This window comes from Suricata suricatta, chromosome 3 (assembly GCF_006229205.1).
Source record: "Suricata suricatta isolate VVHF042 chromosome 3, meerkat_22Aug2017_6uvM2_HiC, whole genome shotgun sequence".
Classification (NCBI taxonomy): Eukaryota; Metazoa; Chordata; class Mammalia; order Carnivora; family Herpestidae; genus Suricata; species Suricata suricatta.
Genome location: NC_043702.1, coordinates 44,790,763 through 44,816,253, shown reverse-complemented (window position 1 = coordinate 44,816,253; position 25,491 = coordinate 44,790,763). Strand labels below are relative to the sequence as shown.

General features: G+C 34.3%; 1 long non-coding RNA gene across 1 annotated transcript in view; it reads left to right on the top strand.

Annotated features, from left to right (window-relative positions):
* LOC115286441 overlaps positions 1 to 24,943 on the top strand; it is a 29,897-nt gene extending 4,954 nt beyond the window's left edge. Inside the window, exons 2-3 of the long non-coding RNA XR_003906066.1 lie at positions 18,579 to 18,625; positions 24,800 to 24,943. This is a non-coding gene — a long non-coding RNA (uncharacterized LOC115286441). The remainder of the gene's footprint in view (positions 1 to 18,578; positions 18,626 to 24,799) is intronic.
* Positions 24,944 to 25,491: the final 548 nt, after the last annotated feature.

Sequence of the window (25,491 nt, the reverse complement as noted above, 5' to 3'; positions counted from 1 at the left end):
ATATTTTAACATCTAAAAAGAAGGAAAAAACATAATCTCAGATAAAAGGTGACTATTTAAAATAAATAATTTTAGATTAATGAAAACTTTCTGTAGTGTCATTAGTTTTCTTATTTTTCTGTGACTATTTTTAAAGTTTATTTATTTATTTTGAGAAACTGAGAGAAAGAGCCTGAGCAAGCATGAGTGGAGAAGGGGAAGAGAGAGAGGGAGAGAGAGAATCCCAAGCGGGCTCTGCACTGTCTTTGTGGACCACAAAGCAGGGCTTGATCCCATGAACTGCAAGATCATGACCTGAGCTGAAATCAAGAGTCTGATGCTTAACCAATTGAGCCACCAAGATGCCCCATTTTTCTGTGAATATTTTTAAAAATCATGGACCAACACCTGACTGAAATATTAGAACCACTGATCCGTAACATTAAACATTATTTAGGATCATTATATTGTCCTCATGTCCCATTGCAACTCTACCATGACATAAGGCAAAAGCAGTGAATATCATGGATATGAGCTCATTGCTACACATCCTTGTCATAAAATGGCCTTCCTAGGAACTAATAGTTCAAGGATGTTACTGATTAATATTATACTTATAAATGTAGTGTATGTTTGTATTGAGTGATAGAAGAGAAAATGAGAGAAAGAATTATTAAAAGGTTACTAAGACCTGTTAAAGATTCTCAAATGTTATGGCTACTGTTTCATATCAATCTGTCAGATAATTGATAAATTCTAAAATCTCCATTTATCTGATGTACATCCTAATGGTACAAGAATATAAATTAATACCAGACCACCATCACACCTTCCTCTAGCCTGTCTAGTTGCATACAATTTAAAATGCTTGGACAAACTATGAGAAATAGGTTTGGTGGAAATATTCATATATCTCACAAACTTTATTCTGGTCTCAACGTATTATATCAAGATATACTTTTTCATGTATGTTCTTAGGGGGAGAACCATCAATTTACTTAATTTACATATGCAATAATATCCATGGGGAAAGGTGGTTCTATGGAGAGTTATAGAATTAAATAAAACAAAAGGAGTAATTTCTTGAATTCTAAAGTTATAACAAAGCTTGTTTATATCTGCAACGAATAGAATAGAATATTCTGGATTTTTGTTTATAAATTTCAAATACTCTTATGACATAATAGAGGACTGGTGTATGTGAAACTGTGTTGCAGATAAGAGATATGGTGATATCTGATATAAAGTATATCAAAATAACCTCTGTTTACGTACCTTCAGAAAGTAGCCATCTCATCTTTGAAATTAGCCTTACTTCCTTTAGGGTCTGGGCTAACATTCATTCTTTTGATTCTTTAATCAAAAGCAATGAAAATGTGAAAAAAAATTCAATATCCTGTGCTAGAATTCTTCATGAGTTGGCATCAAAAGCTTAGTGTAGAGAGAATGAACTTTAGTGTTTGACAGATCTGGGTTTTAATCTTGCCTCTGCCACTCAGTAATTCTGGGACCTCTGGCAAGTTACATAAACCCACTGAAACTGCAATTTCTCGTCTGTAAAATGAAAGCACAATATCAGCTTTGATGTCTATCTCTAACATTCACCCGCTGTGTGATTTTGGTCATGCTATCTTAACACTATGTGGCTCATGTTTTTTATCTATAAAATTATGATCATGATAGGGCCTCCTTCCAGAGGCAGACTAACCAAGTGGCTAATAAAGAATCCTTCCAAGATCCTGTACCTAATTGTATAATCATAATTTTATGTTATCTTTTAGCCTCTTATATTAAAATCTTCATGTCCCAGAAAATCTCTATCCTTTTCTGCCCACTTTCATTGGGAAGTTCTGATATTATTATTTTTCATAATTATTATCTTTCATGGTTAGGAGGCATTTTGGATTGTGTCTGGATCCAAATTGGTGTTCATGTAAATGCAACTTGAAAAATTACATTAGCAGTATTATTATTGTTATTCTATAAGGCAAAGTAATCTCATTTATCCTGATTGTACATTTTTGCACGTGTAATTTATAATACTTAAATTATATAACTTAAGGAAATTCCTAGTCCAGTTAATTCTCATTTGCAAAAATATCCATTTGTATATATTTTGTTGGCTAATAATGATTATTTTTACTGTCATTAAAGCTAGCACTTACCGAATGCTTACTTAGTGCCAAGGACTCTGTAAGTGCAACCTATAACAATGGCAGGTAATTCTAGTAATAGTAATTAGTCCTGACTAATTAGCTACATTTGGAATTGCATAGTTTTTGATCTTCATGATGACTTCTATGAAATTAGTGGCAGAGTGCAATAATTATATTATGGTGGATTTTTGCTTAAAAATTTCAAATACTCCATGCCATAATAAATGACTATGTGAAATAAGGCATAAGTAAATTATGAAATATGCTCTAAGTTTTACAACTTGAAATGGTAGAGCTAGAATGGGAGGCACATCTGTCTGACTCTAGGGCCTTAACATTATTAAAATACTAATGTATAATGGCTCTTCATATTTATGGAGAATATAAAAGTATGTCAGTCAGAAGCATTGATTTACTTTAATTATGAAATGTCCTTTTTTTTTTTTTTTTTTGCTATTTTGGATTTTGGCTATTCAGCATTCATTTCCCCCTTCTTTGGCAACCTTAATTTATTTTTCAGGTGTTATTTCATTCTCTCTTAGTGTGGTCTTAGTAGGATGTTGATCAAGGTGTTTTGCCCTCCTCTAGGGTCCATGTTAGAACTAAGGTGGGTGCCTGGGTAGCTCAGTCAGTTAAGAATCTGGCTCCTGGTTTTGGCTCAGGTCATGATCTCACGGTTCATGGGATAGAGTCCCCCCCACAGAGGGTTCTTCCCTGAGAGCATGGATACTGCTTGGGATTCTCTTTGTCCCTCTCTCTGCCCCCTCCCTGCTCATGCTTGCTCATGTACTCTCTCTCTCAAAACAAATAAACTTAGAAAACAATAACCACATAGTAGGACAGTGGGAACTTTTTTCATGTTTTTCATGTTTTTTCATGTTTTTTCCAGTTGAGTCTAAACATTGGCCTTAGGCTTCTAGTAAACAGTTTTGTCATGTTTTCAAACCCAGGACTTGATTAGATGTTTGGCAATCACAAAACAGGTCTTTATAACAGCTTCAATGTGAGTGAATAATAATAATTATAAAAAAGCACTCTGTAAATGTAAATTATCCATGGGGGTAAAGGCAGTGCAAAGTGGTATTCACATGACAACTGTTTCTGTTAAAATATTATTACTTTAAAAAGCTAATAATAAAAAAAGTTAATACTCTCCTTAGATGAATGAAAAATGTCATAACTTTCCCTTATAGTAAAGAGAAAACAAAGTGAACCTGCATGGCTCATTTAGTCAAGTGTCTGAATTTGGCTAAGGTCATGATCTCATGGTTCATGAGTTCAATCTCCACATCGGGCTCTGTGCTGACAGCTCAGAGTCTGCAGCCTACTTTGGATTCTGTGTCTCCCTCTCTCTCTGCCCCTTCCCTGCTCATGCTTTCTCTTTCTCAAAAATAAATAATCATTAAATTTAAAAAATTTTAAAACTAAGTTTCTAGAATAATTTCCAACCATAAAGGAAAAGCCATCTCACACTGAAGTGAAGGCCGTCTTCTATGATGTCATTCATTACATCATTCCTAAACTCACTATGTTTAGGAATACCCAAGTTTCTTTAAGTTCTCACATTGTTAGAGCCCAAAGTATATAATACTCTTTGACAAATAGCATAGTCCATTGGAAACATTTAGAATAAAAATTAAAATTCCTCTGGGTAATCATAGAGAATTCCTGTGTCATGTCTGACTGATGTTAATGAGCAGTGAAAAGATCTTTAATGAAACTGTGTGATGTGTGAGCTTGGTAATTGCTGTGGTCAAATCCTTTAAATCACTGCAAGGCTTCTAAAGAAAGATCCAAATGCTCTTGATTAAAGGAGGCATGCTTCAGCAGATCTGCAAGGAGCATTCAGCTGTGTGGCATTCTATTACCACTCATGAGTTAGCTTACAGGACAATGTTTAAAAAATGTAGATAGAATTTCTGTTAATAAAGGGTATTTTATTTGGTAGCATACAATGTTGACTTCTGGAGAGATAGACTTTTCACCCTTTTGTTTTAACCCTCCACAATATAAATTTATGCAATAATAACTGCAAAGCCTGTGAAGCAGAGAAAATGTGTTTTTTTTCATGTTCACCAATCAGAGTGTTCCACTACACCATGTTCTACTTGCTTTTAATGACCTGAAGAATGCTCAGAACTGACTGACAAGCAAACTGCTTTTGGTAGTCACACCAATGGCTATATGCCTGATGGAACAGATCTAATAGGCATGTCATAAGCTCTTAACAATGGCTCTTAAGGGAAAGAATAAAATCCATCTCCTGTATAGCCTTAAACATTTCCTGGGACTCAAGAGATTACTCTCTGCCCTTGGCAAATGGCATTTTAGGAACAGTATTGGGGTATGAGATATAATAGAATGGAAATCAAGTGCAAAATCACAGAGCATCAAACATATTTTAAAGTTTGTGTAAAATAAGCTTTCTCTTATATTTGTTCACCTTATTTGTACCTTTTCTCTATAATATGTGAGTATCCGAGTCACATATGTCATAGACATATAATTAACTTTGGCTGGTGTAATTAATGTATCAAATTTGCAGATTATCCATGTTAGTATATTTCTGAATATGAAAATAAACAATATGAAATTATGAATTCCCTAAGGAAACACTATTTATTTCTCTATCAATAGATTATCAGTATCATCAACATTGTATTAACATTTCCCTTTCTATAGTACAACAAAAAAGAATGTGTTTACAATTTGAAAATAGTTTTGTTTTTATTAATTTCTTGAAAAAGGATTTATTTTGTAAGCCATAATAAGTTTGACATCAAGATGCATCTTTTTATATATATTATGTTCCTAGTATCTCCGGCTGTCCTGGTGTACTACATATGACGCCACACTTAGATTTGTAAATGAACTCTGTATCTCTTTTGGTCACAGAACTTTCCTGTCTGTGGATATCGTGTCAGAGTTAAGCATTCTCAGTACATAAATGGTCTATAACAAAAAATAAAGAACTTGTAACTCCTCTGAGAGGATAAATATAGCCAGAATGGAACATTACAGAAAAGCAGATTAAGTTGTTTTCTGGAAATCACAGGTATGAGCTGCGAGCACTATGTTATAAAATTGTGTTAGAGATATATTTTTTTATTTGGTCAGTAAATTCTGGCAAAATGGTCGCTGCAAGTTATATGATTCAGAGTTTAATTCTTTAATAGTATAGCCAACTCCATGGTTACCAATGAGGTTAAATAAAGTAAAGGTTATTTACACAGATAGACAATTTAATTCTCTTAATGCTTAATTGTCTTAAAAGAAACCTGGTATATTTCTATCTTGCTACTAGCAAGCTACTGATATATCAAAAAATTGGCTTTAGTAAAAAAAGACTAGGTGTATTTTAAGAGTAATTGTTACACCAAAGTGAGAGCTGAAATTTCTGAATATTTTAGGGACAGTAGTTGGAAGCTGAAAGGTTTCAGCAGTAGTTACTCATGTACAATATTGCAATATTTATTTACAAACAGTATCTGTAATACTTAATCTAAAAGTAAGAAACTCTTTTATCTGTAGAACTCTGTAGCTTCTGGATGCAAATTATCAGGTTAGGTGAATTATCTCTTGAGTTTGATTTTGGTAAACAGGCGTGCAGTGTCACATCAGCAAGAATAATGACCATCAGGAGAATGATAAGCCAATGAGGTGTATGTAAGAACAGAGGAGGTAAGAATCCCTCTGATGTTAATACCAAATGAATTTACTTCCATTTTCCTAGTCCTTTGTCAGGTATTCCTAATTTAGGATATTTTTTCTTCTTTTCCAAACACATAAAAGTATAATTTAGAAAATTACTTGTATGTGTATTTGGCAATTATCCTTAAATTAAAATGGCAAAAAAAAATCTTGATTTTCAAAATGTTAGCAGATATTTTGGGAACAGCCAACAACACATTTTACTTTGGGAAAAAGTAAACTTTAAAATTATGTAAGTAGGTTGAGAAACTATTTGGTTGGTCTGTAAATTTTTATATCTAAGATCATCTGGTGAGACTACCTTAGGGATTTATAAGGATGTGATCTCATTGAGTTAGAGACTGTTTTTTCTTGTAAGTGATTCTTCAGCATCTTACATAGTACCTAGCACATACTAGGGCACATAGTGAGCATTTAATATTTTTTTATCATTATGCTCCACAAATATAAAAATTATAGACAACCTCCATCACTGTCAAGTTACTTTTATATAGTAATATTTTCCTTTTCCCTCTTCAACCTCTAGAACTTTTGAATGCTCTTAAAAACAATAGAGAAGAAGTTACCTATTAAAGTTGATTTATTTATTTTGAGAGAGAGAGAGAGCGAGAGAGCGAGAGAGAGAGAGAGAGAGAGCGCATGAGCGATCAGGGCAGGAGCAGAGAGAAAGGGAGAGAGAGAATCTGAGCAGGCTCCTCACTGTCAGTGCAGAGACTGATGCCGGCCTCTAATTACAAACCATGAGGTCAGGACCTGAGCTGAAATCAGGAGTCAGTGGCTTAACTGACCCACCTAGGCATTCCAGAAGATAAGTTACTTTTATATTTCCCATTTAATTGGCATTTTCTTGAACTTCTGGGCAAACTTGAGAGAATGGAACTTGTTATTCTCTGCAGAGAATCTCTAAAATGACAAAACCCAGCCTTAATTTGTATTATATGGGCTGATTCTCAGGATACTTAGAAATATGGCCTCACAACTCTGAGTGTATGCACCAGAAAAAAAAAGAAAAATGTGTTGTTTGAGAACGAAAGTCTCTCTCTGTGTGAACAGTAAAATTATTGTCTTTGAAGTTCAGTTGAAAACATGATATTGAGGAATGTATTTCTGTGATGACAAACTCTGGGAATACCACATTTTACAATAATTGCAGACAAAATTAAAATTTCTGCATTATAATATTTGTGATTTGGGAATCTCTTCTAAAAATTTATGATGTGGTCACAGGAATACAATACATAGAAATTTAATAAGCAAAATTTTAACAAATTGAAGAAATAATCAGCTACACAGTTTTCTTTTTTTAGTTTGAATATTTGATTATTGCATTTAAAAATTTTTTTTATTTTTATTTTTAGAGATAAAGAGAGTGTGTGAGCAGGGAAGAGAGGAGAGAGAGAGGAAAGAGAGAGAGAGAGAGAAAGAGAGAGAGAGAGAGAAAGAGAGAGAGAGAGAGAGAAAGAGAGAGAGACTCTTAAGCAGGTTCCCTGGTCAGTGTGGAGACTGACGCAGAGCTCAATCCCATGACTCTGGGACCATGACCTGAGTGTAAACTAAGAGTGGGTTAATCAACTGACTGAGCAACCAGGCACCCCTCCTGATTATTGCTTAATCAATGACTAATATTCTGTCATGGGTTGATATATTCTGTTATCTAACGAAAAATGCACTTTGCCATTTAAAGTGTCTGAGGAGGCCTAAATTGTTCTCATGTGTTTAAGGTCATAGTCATTTATTATAAGGGGCAATTTTGATGTTTGGATTTTTTTTCTTTAGAGTTCCCCATATTACTCTTTCTGTAATATTAAATGAAGTAGATTATGTTGACTAAATCAGGAAGAATAGGTGCTTGAAGCAAAGACTGCCTTGCCAAAGTAAATAGCTGTTAACCAAGCAAAACAAAGATAACGAAACAGTCCAAGTGATAAGAACAGCAAAAATAAAGGCAATAAAGTGTGACATTAAAAGTTAAACTCAGTAGCTAAGATGGGCAGAATTGGACTTCTTTTTAAATCACAGTGAAACCAATTCTGGCTATCTCTTTGCTAACAATAAATACTTCTGCGTACTGCTGAGGGAGTATTTGAGACTCTCTCCCTAAAACCTGATGGTACAACTGTGATATTTTTGCATCTGTTCCTGGAGCAAATATCCAAAGCAGAGGGTTTTACAATATAAAGTAAATTCTAAGTTCCCTCATTTTAAAGGAAAGTAGACTCTCACAACGTTGCCGTAGAATCTTGAAGGCTGGCAGGGTAAGAGCGGACCCCTGTCCCTCTGTGCTTTGGTATGTTGGAGTTGCACACGCATGGTGTCAGGAGGGCAGGCTTGGAAGAGGAAGTGATAAGAGCATAATATGACCGCGCTGGAACAGGGACAGGGCCCCACTTCCTGGGAGACTTCTGCCACTCAGGGGGGATAGACCGCTTCCTGTGGTAACGCTGTCATTCGTGTTGTACTTCCAACAGCAGAATGTTGTTCTGATTGTGAACTGACAGTGATGGAAATCCTTACTCACTTTTACAGAAACCACTCATAAATAAACAACATAGTAGAGCATGGTAGTTATAGGCAGAATAACTAGATGGGTTTCTTTGTTAATTACTTTTCTGGGTCTCAGGTTCCCTCTTTTAGAAAATGAGGTTCCTAATACCAATCTCTCAAAGCTCTGTGTGGGTTAAACAAAATGAAATAACAAATATGATACTCTTGAGCTAGTGTCTGGAATTTGGGGGCCTTTGTCAAAATGCACAAATGCCTGAAATCCACAAGACCTATTTGTATTGTGGGTTGACCCTATTCACGGGTACTTTGAAAGATGTTCCTGGGAAATTTTGAGTATAAGCATAATGAAGAAAAGAGTTTAGGAGAGAGGGTCAAAAAGGTAAACTCTTTTCACATGTCCTTTATCTTTTTAAAAATATGTATTATTTATTTCGAGAGGGAGAAAGAGTCTATGTGTGGATGTGTGAGTGAGGAGAATCCAAGCTGTCTCTGTCTTGTCAGCTCAGAGCCTGACATGGGACGTGATCTGACCTCACAAACTGTGAGATCGTGACGGGGCCAAAATTGCGGGCTCAGCAATCCTGACTTCATGGATTGCTGTGCAATACACTAAATTAGCCATCATCTATGTGAAGCTCATTGGTTTATAAGCCATTTGCCACTCCATAATTTTAGTCTTTACTGTAGTTGTTTTTGTGTACTTTAGCATTCACCAAGTAGAAGAATGTATTTGACAATATCCTTCCACAAATGAATGAGTTATACCACTCCTAGTTAATAACCAGTGGTAATATCTGGATCTGCAAAGCATTCCAATTTTTAAATTTATGGATTGTAAGTAAATAATTCTTAAATTATAAGTCACAATATTTTTGAAGAAATAGAGTTACAGAATATATTTTTAAATGTATTATAATCAATAAAGTATTCTTAGAAATAGTCTAAAGAAATGGTAGAGAAAATTAAGAGGTCAAATTTTAAGAGATTATCTGGTATGGTTTAGTTTTATGGATCTTCAGTTTTACTTATTAAAATAGAAGGAGTTTGTATTTCATTAGTAAGAGTTGGTGACTATGAACATTATAAATTTCTCTTGAAAATGTTACTTTTAAATAACGGTGAAATATAGGGAGTAGCGGAGGGGATAGCATGTAGTAGCAGTAATAAAGATTGAGTACCTTAGTGAAGACTATGTTCTACAAACAAAAGTTACAAAGAGTAAACCCTTACAAAAGATGTGCAACTGAAAACAAAGCAATGCCAAAAGAAATTTAGAAGAGTTAATAAATGGAGAGATACATCAAGTTCATGGATTAGAAGTCTCAATATTGTTAAGATCTTAATTCTCCCCAAATTGATGTACAGATTCAAGGCAATTCCACCAAAAATGCCATCAGGCTTGTGTGTACAAATTTATAAGCTAATTATAAGATTTTATGGAAAAGCTAAGGACCTAGAATAGCATAACAGCTTTGAAAAATAACAAAGCTGGAGAGCTTGTTCTACTATATTTAAGACTTACAAAAAGTACAGTAATCAAGACTACTAGCTACTGGCAAGGGTAAATGAATGGAAGAGAATAGAGACTCTAAAGACAGACACATACATATATCATCAGTGGGTATACAATAAAGGTGCTAAAAAAGTTTAATAGAAAAAGAAACATCCTTTCAGCCAGTGATGTGAAGATATACCAGCACCTACCTTTCAGAGTTGTGGATGTATTATCTATTGTTGCATAACAAATTAAAGTTTAGCTGCTTAAATACAAAAACACATTGGGGGGCCTGTGTAGCTCAGTTGTTTGAAAGCCTGACTGTGGCTCAGGTCATGATTTTATGGTTCATAGGTTCAAGCTCCATGTCAAGCTCTGTGGTGACAGCTCGGAGCCTGAAGCGTGCTTCAGATTCTGTGTCTCTGTCTCTGCCCCTTCCCTGCTTGTACTCTGTCTCTCTCTCTCTCTCTCTCTCTCTTAAAAATAAATCCATTAAAGAAATTTAAAAACCTCTTATCTCACACAATTTTTCTAAGGGCTAGGGATTCAGGTGTGGCTTACCTGGGTCCTCTAGCTCAGGGTCACTCCAATAGTTACAGTCAGGGTTACAGTCATCTCATTTAAGGGCTGGAGGACAGTTCCAATATAACTCACATGATTGTTGGCAGGTCCCTGCCTCTCTGGCTGTTGATGGGAGGTCTTAGTTCTCTCCCTTATAGCCCTTCCATAGGGATGCTCACAACACTGAAGCTTGCTTTCCTCATAGTCAGGGATAAGACAGAGAAAGAGAGAGCACCTTTACCTTTAATAAAGAGAGAGAAGCTTTACCTTTAATAATCTAATCATGTAAATGACATACCATCATTTCCTTTGTATACTGTTGGGCGAATTGAACTAACCCTATATAAAGTGAGAGGACACCGAACAAAGGTGTGAATACCAGGGGTGTGGGCATCAACTGACAACCATATTGAAGGCTGACTACCACGTGGGAATAAAGGACATCTAATACATAAAGCAGTCAGACTAGGGGATGACACAGCAGAAGCACTAAACAGACATTAGCTTCTCCTATTGTGACTATACCAATTATTTTGATTATTCAGTGACAATAGTCTAACATTACAGTCAGGGTATTACTATTATTTATGACATATTTACAATTACGATTTTTCTTCTTACACCAATTGAAGTATAATTAGTAGTTAAATGTTGCTCTGGAAATTTAGATTCATTAAGTTGATGTTAATGCAGAGAAGTTAATTTTAGTATTTACCATAAAGTTCTAAGAGTATGGTTATTGAATGAATATAGGGACTGTCATTTCAGCATCAATGAAATTCAGAAAATTGTCTTCATAACTACAGGCTGACCTGACTGTATTACATTCTATAGTGAACCTTTATCACTCTAAACTTTGATAGATAATGCCAAGTGGCAATTTCCAGTTTCAGTGTCAGCAAGTAGAGTCAATGTGCCAGGTGCAAGCTGAGATGATGTTTCAGTATAAAACCATTTGGATGCCAGTGTTAGTGCTTTGCTTCCTCTGGGTCAGCTCGTCTTTATGACACTGAGCTGTTACTGGCTCAGTGCTCTCATGATGTGAGGTCATAATAAATAGAGGTCATTGTGGATGATTCTTGCTACACATATGTCTTCACCTAATAAGCTGTTAATATCTTCCTTTTCAAAGTCAGAATCGTGACCTCTAGGAATTTTTATAGGTCAAATGAGTAGGTTTACAGTGTCTCTGAATGTAATAGATCTACTTAAAAAATGAGGAATCATAAAACTTCAGATTTGAAATAAACTGGTCCAAAGTGAAGTAAAGTGTGTTTCTCAAACTGCATTTTTTATAGGATGCAAATAGCTGCTACATGATGTCATTGGCATTTGTAATTTCTTGACCATCTGCAAATCACGTTCCTTTCACAATCTCCTAAATTATTTTCAGTAAATTACTTTTCTCTCAGAGTGCATAGCCTAAACTCCCTAGAAAACATGGCCTGAGGCAAACTTTCATGCAAATGTTTGATTGGTGAATATCATTCAAATGAAGAAGGCTTAGGAGAAGAGGAAATGAGGCAAAGAAGGAAGAAAAGCAAGTGCAAACATTTCCACTCCCAAGAAAACTCTGATGTTGGCTCAGTCACAGAATACCTCCAGAGAGGCAGTTTAAAACGCTGCTCATTGAAGAGCACTATTTCCCGTCTCTCAAGAGATAAAGTCCATCCTATCATGTTATGTGCTCCACACTTCTGAGTTGTGTTTTCTATCTCCTCTTGACAGCATCTGGAAGAAGACAAGCCTCCACTGGTTTGGTTTCCTTGATGCTGAAGTTTCTAGACTCCCTCAGTGATGCTTTTAATGGAGGCCCTGAGAGACTGTTCCTCCCCCCAGCAAAGGCTGAGACAATGTTATGAGTATAAGAATGTGGCTTTATGATTGAACTGTGAGAACTGGCATGTGAAGCTACAGGCTAGGAAATAGATTAGGAGAAGCCCTAAAGGTAGGTGGTGCTGAGCTATTCTATAGAAGGCAGTAACCAGGTCCAGAAACAAGGTGTGTCTCTGGTGGGGGTGAGGTGGCGGCGGAGCTTGTATTGAAGTCAAAGGACCAATCATCCCATCCCCGTGTTCAGCCAGAAATAGTAAAATGAAGTGCTTGTCCATGTATTAGGATTTGCAACAGTTTTCAGAAATTGTATTTGCACCCCTTGGCTTCTCGACCACTTGAGGATATAAAAACAAAGTTGAAAGGAGTTTCAAGTAGAGTTGTAAATTTGTCATGAGGCAATTATGCTTCCTCCTTACCTCAGACATAATGGTAAAGACTTAAATAAGACTAGTTGGAGAATTTGATAGGTTACTGATGTTTGAAAGTTTAGGGGACTCATGAACTCATATTTCCTTCCTAGAAAAAAATTTAAAAACATGTTTATGGAAGCAAAGTAGTGATCTGGGGTGGTTTGGAAAGGAAATGCCACTAATAATTGGTCAGAGGACTGGGTCTCTCATGGACTACTAGAGAAGGAGAAAGAATAGGAAAGAGAAGGGCTGAACGAAGGAAGTCCATTTGGACCAGAAGCTGAAGGGGGAGGGGGAGGAATCATAAAAGTCCAGGTAGGTTTTGTATTTCCTTTATAATGGAACTATAGGTTAGGGGACTTCATTTAAGAAAGACCCCATTATCATCGTTATTATTATTATCATATGTCTCCAGTTACGTCTTCTCCCCTCTATCTTTCCAACCCTGGAGTTGTCAGATGGGGGTAGGAGAAGCTTGTCTGGCTAGAATATGGAAGAATTTTAAGTTTGAATTTGAGGTTTTGTCTACCTGTTTGTGTGCACGAATTACAGAGTGAGACCTGGTTCAGCACTAAAACGATCAGGGTGAAAAGCGGTCGGGCTGCCCGGAATTTACCGTGGTCAGAGACAAAACGGTCCCATGTAGTGAGTTTTCAGGGGCATTCTTAAGGAAAAAAAAAGACTGCTTTATGTGTGCTGGGTACTGTAATATTCATTTTCTTCTTTCCTATTTGCAGAAATGATTTAAGGAGCTTTCTTCATTGTAGTCCTTTAATAGTAAATTATCATTCCTACCATTGGCTACTTTTTCATGCCTTTTTGCCCCACTATTTCCATTAAATTATCTTTTAAAATATTTATTTTTGATTAAATAATTTATTACTTATTGTAAAGGAAGTTTAAAAGTATAGAAAGCCTATGAAAAGTATGTAAAAAATAACCCACAAATGCATTACCCGGGGAGAATAGCTATTATCATCTTGTTTTATCTTTCAATAGATATGCTTATATATATATTATATGTATACATATATATATTAAACGAATGTTTTAAACACAGTATATACATAATAATATATGTCATTTCATATATACATACATATACATATATAATACATTAATTTAATTTAAGTATGGAATATTTGTTATGATGCAAAAATTATATAAATTATACATTCTAGATAAGAATATATATTTAATAATCTTGGAAATATTTCAATAATGAAAGTATTGCAGGAAATTTAATCTGATTTAAAAATCTAGTTTTGAGGCAGATTTCTCAAAAAATTTTTTTTCTCTGCAAAGGTATATTTACCAATACTGTCATTATGTCTGGCTGACTGACTCTGTTGAAGAAAATGCTTATCCCCCAAACCTCACGTTTCAGATGGGAAAGGGAATTTGCTGTTACAAAGTAGAAAATGTTGACAAGTAGAATGACAATTTCCATCCTATTTCTTCATATTCTCACAGTTACTCTCCATAAAGTCATGTCATACTTGAGTAGTGATCCTGACTTAAGATTGGTCATTGAGAAATTAAACTTCTGGGTTTTTTTTCTTTAGGAAATCCCTATTTTGAGAAGCACTTATTTGGTACTCATATATGTGAAAAATAATCCTGGACAAGCTTTATCCCTGTGGGGGTGAGGGGGCACAATTTCAGGGTTTAATGATGGAAGAAGAGTATCAGCAAGCCCATTTGGCCTGGGAATAACAATATTGTCACCAATCAGCTCTCTGCATTTTAATCTCTGATTATCTGACTTCCTACTTCCATATTTCAGATGGTTTCAAAGTGTTTAATTATCACTGACTACAACAAATATACTTGCATATTTTATACCTTATTGTGGTATCATGGTATCTCTTCTGTTAATACCCACCTATAAAATTGTTCATACACCTGGTTGGCTCTTGCCAAAAAGACTCTGAATAGGGAATAATTTAAGGAAATTTGGGTAAGTAAGTAATTTAATGTCAAGACTATGAGTAAGTTTTTCACTTCTCTTCCTTAGCCCCTAATTGAGAAGGTTGTCTTTATTCCCTGCTACAAATCACATACCTGACACCTAGGGGGAAAGGGTATGCTTTTTCCCTCTACACATGCAATATTTTCCCCCACACTGTTTATCATCTTTGTTTCTGTAAACTGGGTTTTTGTCCCCTATCATAAGAGTTCTCTAGGGTACTAGGGTGGCTCAGTTGGTAGAGTGTGTGCCCCCCCTTTTTTTTCCCTGAGTGTGAGACTCTAGATCTCAAGGTCTTGAGCATGAGCCCTATGTTGGAAGTATAGCTTATTTAAATACACACACACACACACACACACACACACACACACACACACAGAATCATTAAAAGAAAAAAGAGTTCTCTGGGGCACCTGGGTGACTCAGTCTGTTGAGGATCTGACTTCAGCTGTGGTCAGGAGTTAGAGCCTTCATCGGGATCTGTGCAGACAGCTCAGAGCCTGGAGCCTGCTTCAGATTCTATGTCTCCCTCTCTCTCCATCTCTCCCCTGCTTGTGCTCTCTCTCCCTCTCTTTCAAAATAAACATTAAAAAATGTAAAAAAAAAAAAAAGAGTTCTCTATTTCTGATGTCCTATTGCCTACCTATTTGCCCTATTATGATACTGGTATTATATGTGTGTATATATATATTGTAAGCATAATACTGGTGTTGATTATCATAAATATGTAAGACAGATTTCAGTTGCAGGTGAGTTGGAAACACTTATTTTGGGGACTCCCAAATGTTTGGTCTTTGATTCTTTGCTAAAATAAGGACAATAGGATTTATGATGATTTTTTAATATTTCTAAACTTCTCTTAGAAATCTTCCAAACTTAATTTCTTTACTGATGGTTTGCAATCAGCGTAACCAGTTAAATCACTGTGCCTTATTTTGTAGCCAGAGAGGCATCAAAACCATGTTTGGGACTTCTTCTTTGAGGTCTCCCAAAGCTAAGGTTCTTTGCATAGATCTTGGTGATTTAAGCTAGAAGAGAGCAAGGTCAGTGTGTGGATGAGCAGCCCTGGGAAGCTTGCTCATTGGATGTTTCTCAGAACTTTCACGCTGCCCTGTGTTCTCTTTCATTTGTCTTTTTTTCTTTTTTTAAAGTAAGCTCTACACCCAAAGTGGGGCTTGAACTCACAACCCTGAGATCAAGAGTCTCACACTCTACATGAGCCAGCCAGGTGCCTCATCTCTTTCATTTGTCTTGAAATAAAAGCCAAAATGAGTATGCTGTGTATAATATAGTGAGTCTTTTAAAATATCTGAATTTGGGAAATCTTTGCAATATAAACTTGGAAATTGAATTAAATCCCTCTCAGGATATTATCTTTATCTTTATCTAAGGGAAGACTTAGACTTGATTAAGGGTAGATCGTTTTCTTAATCATTCAGATGCATACCATAAAGTACAGAAAACCGTATAATCAGGGAGGTAAAAAATTATAGTTAGCATAAAAATATGACAAAGTTTCTGCCAATATTATTAGATGGCATGGCTGTCTGTCTAATTCCATACCAGACCAAACACTGCGTATTACAAATGTTTGGAATCTGTATATAGCTTTGATTTTCTATCTCACTATATAATGTTATAAGGCAAGTGCTATTGACAGACTAAAAATAAGCCTTTTGTCATGAGAAGGCCTTGCCTATCAGTTGGCAGATTGTGCTGTGAAAATTTAAGGAGGCCTGGAATTAGCCTTAGCTTTCCTGCTAAAATAAGAAATACACATTTATGACACTGCCCTCTGGTCAAGCTATGAAACATATTGATTAATAGTGTTGCTTTGTGACCATGGGTCGAAGGAGATTTGTGGGAGTTTGGTAGCTTGTTAGCATTGTTTATTGATTACAGTGAGATTGATGATTTCAATTTGGGTGTAGTGAGATCCCTAGAAGGCTCTGCTCCCGAGGCTGGAATAGCCTGCAGAACCACCGCTTGCTGAGTATATATCAGACTTCCTGGGATTGAAGCCTTTTATGCATATCTTTTTCTATCGTCTGATGATGGTTTCCTCTTGCTGTTATGCTCTATCTACATGAAGCATACATCTATCATCTATTGCATTACTTTCCTCATGCCAAATTTCTCCCCACGTAGACTTTCTTAAACCTGTGGATCCACCTAATCTTGAGATCTAAACTTTTACTAGATAAACTCTACTAGGTTCATTCTATGGAGAATAAAATCTTATAAGCCTAATTTAAAAAAACTAAATAAAAAATTTTCCCCTTTTGGGGCACCTGAGTGGTGCAGTCGGTTAAGCCTCCGACTTCGGCTCAGGTCAGATCTCATGTTCGTGGGTTCGAGCCCCACGTCAGGCTCTGTGCTGACAGCTAGCTCAGAGCCTGGAGCCTGCTTCGGATTCTGTGTCTCCCTCTCTTTCTACCCCTTTCCTGCTTGCACTCTGTCTCTCTCTCTCTCTCTCTCTCTCTCTCTCTCTCTCAAAAATAAAAAATTTCCCCTTTTGAATCCACTAGTGGGTAATCTGTAACTTCTTAAAGGGATCTAGAATTAATCTGCTTTGTTGTGGTAAGGCATATATATTAATATCCGACACCAAAATGTATAGCTTCTGATTGTAGAACTGTGCTAAATTGGAATTTTGGATCATAAAACTTGAAACTGGAAGAGCCAGTTGTATTGACAATTCCTAAAATAACTCCCATAGTGAATTAATTTAAGATATATTTGAGAACTCAATCTGAAAGTTTGTGCTTTTGAATTGCCTCTTGAGAAGAAAAGAGAGACTTCAGAAAACTTTATCAAGCTCTAATTGTGCCTAAATTTGGGACAATTTGAGCATCCTCAGAATAATATTGTTGTAACAGACTGAAATACATCAAGTACATTTCAATCCATGACTTACTTTATAATAATAAAAGCATCCTCCATGCTCATCTATGGAATATGTTTGGAAAGCACTTCATTAGTTTGAAACAACACCAACAACATGTTTTTCCTATATGAACTATTCTTCAAGGTAAACAAAAATAATTCCTTGAGACTGTTTCTTTTTATAGAAATACTTCAGCTAATAAGTAACTATAAAATTAAACTTACACAGTTTTGCAACCCTGGTGAAGTAACAGATCTAGGCAATAATCAGCAATAGATGCCAGTTACAAAGAAAAACAACTCATCAAGTGCCTCCATAACCTCTGTAAAGTGCCTCTGTGAATACTACATACAAGATATTCTTACCAAAACATAAGCCTGATTCTAGATCTAGCTGTGAATTTACAGGAAGTACTGATGTTAGAGAAACATGTTAAATGACATCACAAGATTTCAACCATCAACATTCAGAATGTGAAAAACTCTACAGTATGAATAATGTGGTTAATCTAGTAAATGAATTATATGGGGGACAAAAACAAATAAAAAGAGGAACTTTAGATCTAAAGACCAAAGATTCATATTAACCAATATTAACCAATTGCACTATATAGGTTTTATAGGATAGTGCCTGGAATATATAACATAATTGTACATAAAATTATAAGAATTTGTCATTAAAGGGTTACCATCATTTCTGGTATGATGTCTTATAGATATATTACAAAAGAGAAGTCATATTTTAGACATTTACTGAAATATTTACAGGCAAATGGATATATGTCTTGAGTTAGTTTCAAAATAATTAGGAGTAAAATAGTATGGAGATATAAAAATTACCACAAATTTATAATTCTTCAATCTAGGACATATATGTAATGAAAGTTCATTATGTTATTCTTTCTACTTTTATGTTTAAATATTTCATAAATGAGTTTTAAAAAGTAATTCCAAAAAAGTATAATTATAAAACAATTTATTATCAATTTAAAAAACTATATGTAAATACTGACTTCAGAAGTTGTTTTTCATATAAAGTTAAATAATACATACATCAATTCTGTCTCTAGGCCATGAAGTAAAAACAACTAAAATCAAAGCCAACTGTTTACAATAGGTAAGAATCTTTTTGATATCTCTAATAAACAGTGTATATATTGCATAGGATTTATAACTATGCTATTAATTAGGGGTTGGCAACAATTTTCTGTAAAGGAAAAGGCAGTAAATATTTTAGTTTGTTGATTATGTGGTCTGTCATGACAGCTAAATTTTGTTGTTGTAATGCAAAGCAGCCATGGGGACTACATAAATAAGTGTGACTGTGTCACAATAAAATTTTATTTACATAAATAGTTGACAGGCCAGATTTGTCTCTTAAATCCGTTTACTTTTTATCATTTCTGTCACTACCAATCTAGTCCGGTCCTCTTCCTCTGTATCACTACAACTGATCTTCTTTATGTAATGATGAAATCTCTTGAAGCATATTAAGTTGTTTTGTTTTTTAATGTTCCTGCACTCAACTTCTATTTGGCTAACCAATATCATATACATACTATGTATGGGGTATAAACAGAATAAGAGGGGAGAAATAAAATCCTTGAAATACAAGGATCAGAAAAATGTCAATACTTAGCTTTTATGATCAATTAAAAAAAAAGCAAAAAAACATTCTCTAGCAATATAATAGTGTCAAGTTAGAAGATTTCTCTTATTAACAAATCATGAGCCAGGACTACTGCCTTTGAATAGCTGTTCCACTATAAGCAAGAGATTAAGAGAACTCAGAATATCATGGGAGGGAGGGAGGTTTGGGTGGAATCCTGTCCTCATTAGATGGTGAAAGGCAAAGAATCCAACATCAATGTCCTTCCTATGTCCTCCTTGTGAGGAAATGCAAGGATATTTGTGCATTTTTGTGGTTCTGGTGGATGGATATGATGGTATTTATGCAATAGAAGCTTCCAGAAGGATAAAAGGATACATGAGAACACTGAAACTAGTGACCCAATTCCCTGGATGAGATCCTTGAAAGTCTCCATTCGGCCTTGTGCTATATTTTACAATTGTAAATATGAGTGTGGGCAGTGGGACAGAGAAAAATCTAAGGTGACATAAATGGTCCCCCATTATGTATAAACTACACATGTTTTACAGAGCACCTGGAGGCTTACTCATTTCCTAGGATGCAATGATGGGAGGGTTGTTGAGAAATGAAACAGATGCTGAGAATATTTGCGGATCTAAAGAATGTTGGAATTAAAATAGGGGCCATGATGTTCAGGGCAGTATAGCCAGAGTTGGATGAACAGTTTATAGCAAAATAGAGCCATTTCTACTTCAGTAGATACTAGGTTAGGAGCCTATGGGGAAAAGCATTTTGTCACAGAGACCAATGGGGACCCAAAGGGCAATGTGAATGCTTTAACCCAGAAGCCCTCTGTGAGAAGCAGAGGAAGGGGGAAAGAAAACCAAAAATAAATAAAAAATAAATGAATAAATAAATAAATAAATAATAAATGAGTATTTAACCAGAAGAAACTGTTTTAACTGTTTATTGTTCCTAGAATACAAACAAGTGGTAGTATTGTGTGGCTTAAATTATTATCCCTTTTATTGCATACTTTCTAGTTTCTTTTTAGGAATTGTTTGCTTTAAAGTATGCAGTATTTTTATATTACAAACCTATACATTTCACCTATCCTTTGAAAATGCTTATGGTTTCCCCATTCCTTTAATAAGTATCCAGATTCTAGATATGACCTATATAATTGCACAAAATCAAACCTCTATTTCTGTGTCTAATCTTATATTTCACTCTGCCATGTACCTTCATTTTAGCCATAGTGCATTTCTTTCTTATCTATGCCTGACATGAGGTTTTTGCCTTAATGTACCTTCACACCAAATGAAATGTTTTTCCATCTTTACCTGTCACTCTTCCAACAAATCTTAATCTTAGTCATCGTAATCCCTCATACTCAAATTCCATTCATTCTAGAGCCATCATTTTAATATTTGACATGACCATGTACTACTTGTTTTACCTGTTGAACACCTTTATTATTTACTCATTTTCAATAATTCATAAAAAATTATTAAACAAAAAGAAAATTCAATATCTATGAATAGATATTTAAAAATATTGGAAACATTATAGGAAAGTCCATGGAACAGGCTGAGAAGAAAGAATCAACAATCCTCCCATAGATTTAGAAACAAAACCTAATCACCCTAGTTTCCTGGCCCACAGATTGATTCATGGCCCTGCATCTTATGCCAATTGCCTTTGTTTCACTGTTATGAAAATTATCATATTTTAATTGTATTAACTTTATGTTGTTTCCACTATCTAGTGCTATTCTCTCTATCTCACACACTAGTGAAGAACTGTAGATAGACAATAGATATTTAACTATTTTAAGTTAAGAAAATAAAATTACTTTTAGCTTCAGACCTTTAGAAGAGAGAAATATTTTTTCAGGATAAGAACATACTTATATCTTAATAGCACCTTTATTTCAACCTAAATACTCTCCATGCATTGTTTGTAGAAGATAATAAGCACTTGATAGACACCCTTGATGAATTAATAGAAATGATTTCTCATTTAAATAGGAAATTTATGTGATGATTGTTAAGATGACCAAAACAATTTCAGGATAATGATAAGTCATGTCATTCACACAAAGTGCATATTAAAGGAGAAATGATATTCTGTGGAAGTAATTATAGCCATGACAAAACTGATCCTGCTGATCATTCAAAGTTCAACTAAGTTTCCTAATTTTAATAGCATTATCACTACAGTGAAAAAGTAGCTTCCATTTCACATGGTATATGCACAATTTTACTGAAAATTTTTTCCTGAAAAATTGTTCTTTATAATAAAATAAACATATGGCTAGAATATAATTTGGGGAAGGAAATTTCACAGTAGATTGCTTTGTGAAAATTAATGGTCTGCCAGTTCCCTTCTCTTATCAGAAAAAAAATCAAAGTACTTTAGTAACATACAGTGCAGTCCACTCACTTTTCTACTCAATTTTAGCAATAAAAATTATAAAATCCCTCTTGAAACCATAAATTGTATCAAATGTAGCTTTTTAAAACCCACAAACATAGTCATTGTGATTAAGAATCCATCTTCAGAAACAGAATTTATTAAATACAAACAGCATAGTCTTTCAGGCACTGTTATTATTTTTTTCTTTCATCCTATCAAGTTATATTATTATACCAATATAGATTTATATGTATATTTAATAAATATAGTAATTTTTTTAGAACATAAAGCAGGACCAGAAGTATATAATTAAGCTTAGTAATAGGATTGAGAAGTGAAATTAAAAGCAAATACTCATTCTCTCATTTATGCCTGAAAAGAGCTAATTCTGAAATACTGACTGATTTCACCCTGTTCTAAATCTGGAAAGAATCATCTATGTAAACTCTGATTCCTTTAAAAAAAAAGCCAAATTTGAAATCAGTAAGTTATTTAAATGATTAAAGAGGTAAAATCACCTTAACAAAGTAGGTTCCCCCTATAAATTCTAGGATTAAAAAAAAATCTCAAACTTACAGAAAAGTTGCACAAGCAATATAGAAAGGACTTTTCTTCCCCTCTTAACCATTTGAGACTAAATTGCAGAGCCAAAGCCCTAATAGCCTGGAATCTTTCCTTGCAAACAAGGACATTCTCATAAATAATCATATTATAACTCTCAGAAGCAGGAAATTAATATTGATATATCACCACTATCTAAAAATCATCCCATTCATTTTTCACCAAATATTACAATAATGCCTTTTATAGCAAAAAATTCCAGTTCAGAATCACAAATTGATTTTAGTTGTCATGTCTCTTTAATCTTTCTTGGTCTCTTGGTTCTTCAATCTTTCCTTGACTCTTTTGACCTTGACACATTTGAAGATTACAAGGCACTTCTTTTGTAGAAGATCTTGGTGTTTCTCATATGTATCTTTTTATTAGATTAAATTATTTATCCTAACAGGAGTGTTAAAGAAGTGATCCTGTGTTCTTATTACATTCTATCAGTTTGCACATGATTTTAATTTTTCCTATTATTGAGTCTGGTTTTTTTTAATGTTATTTATTTTTGAGAGAGAGAGAGAGACAGAGCATGAGCAGGGGAGGGGCAGAGAGAGAGGGAGAAACAGAATCCGAAACAGGTTCCAGGCTCTGAACTGTCAGCACAGAGCCTGACACGGGGCTGGAACTCATGAACTGTGAGATCCTGACCTGAGCCAAAGTCTGACTTAACCAATGTGCCCCCAATGAATCTGTTTTGATGAAAGCAGGCACTCTTGATTATCAAATTTATAGGAAAAGTTTTCAACATTTCATCATTATGGATGGCATGTGCTTTAGGATATGTAGTACTACATAATTTGATACCTTTTTAAACTGATAGAATTTTCATTCAATTTATAGCATGCTAAGATGCTGAATTTTTCAAATGTTAATTTTGCACGTATGGAGTTTATTGTATGATTTTTCTCCATTCTGTTGATGATAATATTGATACTGTTTAAATTCTTAAGTAAATTGATATTATGAAGGGTATGATCCATTGTCCTCATTTATGTATTACTGGATTCAGTTTGAGAGTTCTTTTGTTTAGAATTTTTCATTATCTGTATTTGTGAGAGAGATTGGTCTGAGTTTTCTTTTAATCCACTTGTCAGGTTTTGATGTCAAGGTTATACTCACTTTATCTAATGAGTTTGGAAATTTTCCCTCTTTTCCTATTCTCTGGGAGAGTTTATATATGATTAGTAGGTTCACTTATGAAACCATATGGCCTCAAGTTTGTTGTGGGAGGTTTTTAATTACAGATCCAAATTATTTGAAACTATATCAGACTATCTTTCCCTGTGTTAGAAAAAAAAAAAGTTGATCCTGAGACAAAGGCTCATCTGAAGGTAACTTAATTAAGATCTCATAAAACAGGAGTGAGGGAATTGGGAGGAAGAAGAAAGTCAATGTAGATTTGCATAATCAAGCTGTTAATTATTCTAAGTACCTGTGGTTTGATTCCCTGGAACCTGATGAGTAGGTGTGAAGAATCCACCTCAGAATTGTCTGTTTGTCCTGGAAATGAGTAATGTTCCTTCATTAGCTTGTATGCAACATAGGCTAAGGGTTGCTGCATGGAATGTTAAGTTCCTCAAAATTGTACTGCTGAGTTGAATATACTTGGGAGCCTGTAAAAGTGGAGGGTGAAGAGGACAGAAGTATCAAAAACAAACATTGTTCAGATTTTCAATTTTATCATATGTCAGTTTTGGTATAGAATAACCAAAAAAACAGACATTTGGTATTGTTAATTTTCTCTGTTGTACATTTATTTGGCATTTCATTACATTTTGGCTTTTTTAAAAATTATTGCTTCCTTTCTATTTTGTAGTGTTTAATTTTGTTTTCTCAGGATTTGACATAAATGATTCAATCTGATTTTTCAGTCTCTTTGTTCTTCTGTGGTCAGTAAAGGCTGTACAATTGCCTTTAATCTTACACCAGTGATGGCCCTTGTGTTTAGCTGTGTTCCTTTTAAGTATCATTCTTTTTTATTTTCCATTATGATTTCCTCACTGACCCCATGGCTTTTTATTTTGACGTAAATAATTTAATTACAACCTTTTGGGTGGTTTCTAGTTATATTTTTTTTCTGAGTTCAAGCTTAATACCATTTTGGTAAGATAACATACTGTGTATAATTTAACATCTGCTTAGAGTTATAAACTAGCCCAGCATTTGATCAAATTTGGTAAATATTCCAGGGTTCTGGAAAGGAGTATGCATTCTGGAATTGCTTGGTGTAATATTCTATATATACCAATTAGGTCAACGTTTGTTCTTCCAATCTTTTATATGTTTAATACATTTTTTGTCTGCTCCTTCAATTCCAAAAATAAAAAGTGTTAAATTTTCCAGTATTATTGTTTTGTCTCCTCCTTCTTATGAATTATGTTAATTTGTCTGCATTATACATTTGAGACTGTGTTTTTAGGCATATGAAATTTTAAGACCTTTATATTATTACTGTATATCTATTTTTATGACTACTTTTAAATTTAAAGCCTATTTTTATCTGATATTAATGTAACTATATCATCTTCCCTTTTGGTTGATATTTGTATATGTCTTAAAAGCTTTTTACTTTCAATATTCCTTAATTTTTGTATTTAAAGTGTGTCTATTATAAACAGCATATGATTGATTTTTTAAAAATCTGATTGTGTTTGTCTTTCATTTGAAATACAGTTGACCTTGGAACAACGAGAAGCTTAGAGGCACCAGCCCTGCACAGTTGAAAATCCACATACAACATCTGACTCCCCCCAAATTTAACTACAAATAGACTAGTGTTAACCAGAAGCTTTAATAATAATACAAAAATTCAATTAACACATATTTTGTATGTTATATGTATTATACACTGTATTCATATAGTGAAGTAGTCTACAGGAAAGAAAATGGTTTAAGGAAATCGTAAGGAAGAAAAAATACATTTACAGTGCTATACTGTAAAATATCTATGTATCTATCTGTAGACCCATGCAGTTCAAACCTGTGTTGCTCAAGGGTCAACTATATTTGGTTCAATTGCATTTATTGTACCTTACTTGTATATTTGTGTTTAAATCTAACATCTATATTAGATATATATAGATCTATATTTTTGCTCTTTGACCCATCTGATTTGTATTCCATTTTATATTCTTTTTGCTTTTTATAGTCAGGAACCATATATTTTTGTTTTTTCCTCTACTATATTGATTTTTAACAATATTTAACACTATTTAATGATTATACTAGAGATTCCATATCATTATTTTAAAAGGGTGAAGAAGAAAAGAATATCAGAGAATTTTAAATGGAGTCTATTAAAATTTTATAGGAAAGACATACTGTTTAGGAAAGGAATTATTCTTTAAAAATTCAGTTATCACCCA